The sequence below is a fragment of the Equus asinus genome, chromosome 8 (assembly GCF_041296235.1).
Source record: "Equus asinus isolate D_3611 breed Donkey chromosome 8, EquAss-T2T_v2, whole genome shotgun sequence".
Lineage (NCBI taxonomy): Eukaryota > Metazoa > Chordata > Mammalia > Perissodactyla > Equidae > Equus > Equus asinus.
In genome coordinates, this window is record NC_091797.1 from 43095001 (window position 1) to 43099452 (window position 4452).

The window sequence follows — 4452 nt, forward strand, 5'->3', positions numbered from 1 at the left end:
ACTGCAACACTGTAAAAGAAAAAAAAAAAAAAAAAAAAAACCAGGAAGTAATCTGTTCATCGTTAAAGTATTAGTTTTATGCATTCCTACTGCAGGGAACCGTGCAGCTGTTAAAGAATTAGATCCTTATCGTTTTACTTGGAAAATGTGTGTGAACATTAATACACAAAACAACAAATATAAATAGTCCCATTTATATAAAATGAAACCCAAAATTAAACAAATACATTTTAAAAAATCTGAAAGGATACTGACCATCTAACAAGAGAGCAAAGTGGAGTGGAAGTAAGAAATAAAAATGTCTATTTCAGTTACTTTTGTATTCTTTAATTTTTTCATAATAGGCATTGCTTTCTGCATTATTTTTGTAACTGGAAAATATATAAATGGAAAAACAGGTTAAAATCAATATGCCACTACATATTCTTACATCAAAAATCTGGATAGGTATTAACGAAAAACTTAATACTAGTTTCCCTTGGGTTTTGGAACATAGCTTCTCCTTGTTTTCTTCTTTCAGCTTTTCTCTCTCTTTCAAATTTTCAGGTAAAGCGTATGTATTTCTTTGTGTTTAGATTTAAAGTATCCCCACACTTTCTTTAAAACTGTAGGATGATTCCACATCGCTTGTCATTTGTTTGAAGAAACACGGACATGGCACCCCTTGGCAAGCCATGGAAGATTAGCCCTGAGCTAACATCTGCTGCCATTCTTCCTCTTTTTGCTGAGGAAGACTGGCCCTGAGCTAACATCCGTGCCCATCTTACTCTACTTTATATGTGGGAGGCCTACCACAGCATGGCTTGCCAAGCGGTGCCATGTCCGCACCTGGGATCGGAACCAGCGAACCACGGGCCGCCGAGAAGCGGAACGCGCACACTTAATCACTCTGCCACGGGGCTGACCCCTATTATGTCTTGTTGATGTATTTATTCCCTTATCACTATGAAATGTCCCTCTTGATCTGTTTCCAGGCAATAAGCAGGGACAATTTGTTTCTCATTTGTTCTCCTTCTCCCAGGTATCAAAGTTAGTCACTGTCTGAAGTTGTTTACTGTGTGAAGAACATTGTTTGATATACTTTATTCAGTTTTCTATTTTACGGTGGCAGAGTAAGTCTGGTCCCAGGTTCTCCACCATGGCAAAAAAGAGAAGTCCTTCTGGCATAGATCATTTTAAGTCCACCAATCTGACTTTAAATCTTGGTGGGATATCATCTTTCCCTTTGTGTGTGTTTATTCATCCTTTTCTTCCATGATCCTCTCCTTAAATATACACATTACTGCAACTAACTCTATTCCTGGCAACACTGTAAGGGTTAACAGTTAGAACAAGTCCATAAAAAAAATTGCAGTCAAGATTCAATAAGCAAAAACAGTGGGATGGATATATACACTTCATTTATATATAATATATAATATATATGAGAGATTTGTAGGAGCTGGTTAAGTAGCCTCTTTTATGCTGAAGTTTGAAGTCCATAGGGCAGATTGTCAAGAAAGGAAGATGTATGTAAAGTGGGGAAGATTAGAACAAGCTAGGACCCACAAGCATGAACTGGAGCCCCACAAGATGGACAGAAATCTGTGCAACTCTGATTGCCTCTGACCTGAGTGGTGCAGATGTCCTGCAGAAGCCAGGGCCCTTTGTTTGTAGCTAAACACACACATTTGGTCCAGGAAAGAAGGAGACTGAAGGAGGATCCAGGGGAGGGTGGGGAGGTTGTAGGCCCAACTGCTGCCGCATGACAAGGTAAGTCAGCAGATGAGTTAGTGTGAGCTACGAAATGGCTGCTACTTGACTTTCTTCCCCCAAATCTCTTACAAGACTATCTCTTGAGGACTGTCCAACCAGAAACCTACAGAAGAGGGAATTCTGGAGAATGTAGTTCAACCTGGCCAAGTTGATATCAAAGATTTGAAGAGAATGTTTTGGTATTTACATATGTACAATAACCAATAGCATACTGTCTTAACTGCTGTAGATTTAAAAATAATCACGTCAATAAATATTGTATAAGTCCTCCAACTTTGCCATCTTCTTCAATATTTTCTCATTTTTTAAGTTGCTGTACATTTCCAAATGTGTTTTTGAAACCCTGAGTTAATTTCCATAAAATACATATTTGGAGGATGATTGGGATTTCATTGACTCCGTTAATCAATTTGGAAATAGTCATCATCTTGACAAAACTGAATCTTCCAAAAAATGAACATAGCATTTTCCTCCATTTAATTTCCACCAGCAATATTTAGTAGTTTTTAATGTAGATTTCTTGCACATCTTTTGTTAGATTTATTCCCAGACTTTTAAGATTTTGCTGCAAATGGAATATTTGAATTTTAATCTCCACTTGTTACACACACATACATTTTGTATAAGGTCTATAATGAAAAGAAGAAACAGAGACAAATAGTGTTCAGTCTTAGCTGAAAGTGGACATCTACATATGACTTCAAATGTGAAGTAGAGTGACTGAAGAAATAATGTAGTGAATAACTCTGCTGCACAAGTCACTCTTTAACATTGTAACCACTAACATTAACATAACAGAATGGTAATCATTAATGCTTAAAATCAAATGTTGTTTAAAATTTCAGGTTTGTTTTTACATCCTGGGAGATTGTTTCTTGATTATGAACTTTGATGGTGACTTCACAGAAGAACTCATATAACACTCAATCATTCAACGCACCTCTCATTGTCACCTAATACAAAATCATGAGACTCCAGAATTTGCTAATATTCACACCCTCCTACCATGCATGATACTGCTGTATAATACTTCCATCCTGTACCTATATTCTAAATATCAGTCATTATTAAAAATAATGTTTATTAACTTTGTTGCTTACTATAGAATTTTGCATACTATTCTTTCATGACGTCTAAATTCATATTTAGTAATTTATCACATGTTATATCTAATATTCAAGTTGTATTTGGGCTTTTATTTCAATGAGTGTATTTTTCCTTTATTGTTCTATTGGTTTCTTTTTCTTCTTTCGACTTTTTATTTTGACATAATTTCTAATTTATTGGAAAAGTGGCAAGAATAATACAAAGAATTTTTATAAATCCTTTACCTAGATTTACCAAATGCTAACAATTTACCACATGTGCTTTATTTTTCTCAATAGATAGATAGATATGGATAGATTTACTATATGTAATTTTTTTAGTTGTTGAAAGTGAATTTCAGACAAGATGTTCCTTTATCCCTAAGCACTTCATTGTGTATTTTGTAAAAACAGAGGCCTTCTCTTTCCTAACCACAGAACAATTATAAAAGCAGGATTAAAACTCTTATTTAATTTATACACCTTGTTAATGTTTTGCCAATTGTGTGAATACTTTATTTCAGGAAAATTACATTGCATTCACTTGTCATGTCTCTTTAGTCCTTTAATATGGAAGAGATTCTTAATCTTTCTTTGTCTTTCACTTCACTGACATTTTAAAAACTAAGTAGGTCAGGTGTTTTGTAGAATGTTCCCTCAGTTTGAATTTGTCTGATGTTTCCTGTAAGTTAAATTCAGATCATGCGTTTTTAGCAGGAATACCACACAAACGAGCATGTGTCCATTGTAGTTCGTCATATTGGGGGGCACGTGACGTTGATTGTCCTAACATCGGAGATGCTAACTACGATCAATTGATTAAGGTGGTGTCTGTCATGTTTCTCCACTGTCAAGTTACTGTTTTCCTTTTGCACTACTCACCACACAATTTATGCAGCTCACTTCTTTTTCATTATATTTGGTTGCTTGAAAAGAATAAGTTCAATGAAGAAGAAATTTAATATTTGATAGACGAACAAGAACAGTTTGTCAGAGCCTCAAAATTCGGTGAAAAGATCCAGCCATCCTGGAATTGAACCCGTACATTCCAGGTGACAGGCGAGGATGCACAGCCCTACGCCAAACAGGAAGTACTTAAGGGGAAAAAAATACCTCTCACTCCACCCCTATTCCAGACTCCTGGACTGCATGATCCCGGGAGACAGTGCTGGTTTACCTGCTGGTGTGACGATTCTCTTAGTAGAATCATAAACAAATATCTCAGGTTCGACTCCCTGCCAACGGAGCAGTGAATCAAGGATTTCACGGAGCTTACTTTTTTAAGTGAGATATTTTTTGCATTCTCTCAAGAAGGGCGTGATTTGGTGGAGGAGAAAATCCGAGGCGGGGGTTTCAATGATAGGAAATGAACCGGCGTCATGTTTGTTTGTTTTGTTTTTTGCCTATGGAGGCAATTTTTTAAAACATCATTGCACGGTGGGCGCTCTCTGGCAGTAAAATTTTGAGTGGGGGCTGGAGCAGGACACGTTTAGTCAAGAAGTTTGCCCTGCCGTGGTAGGAAGTGGTTAGTGAGTTCCTTTCCGTGTAATTTCAGATTGTCAAACTGATCATTTGAGAAGGTAGTACTAAATTCAGAGAGGAAAAAACATCC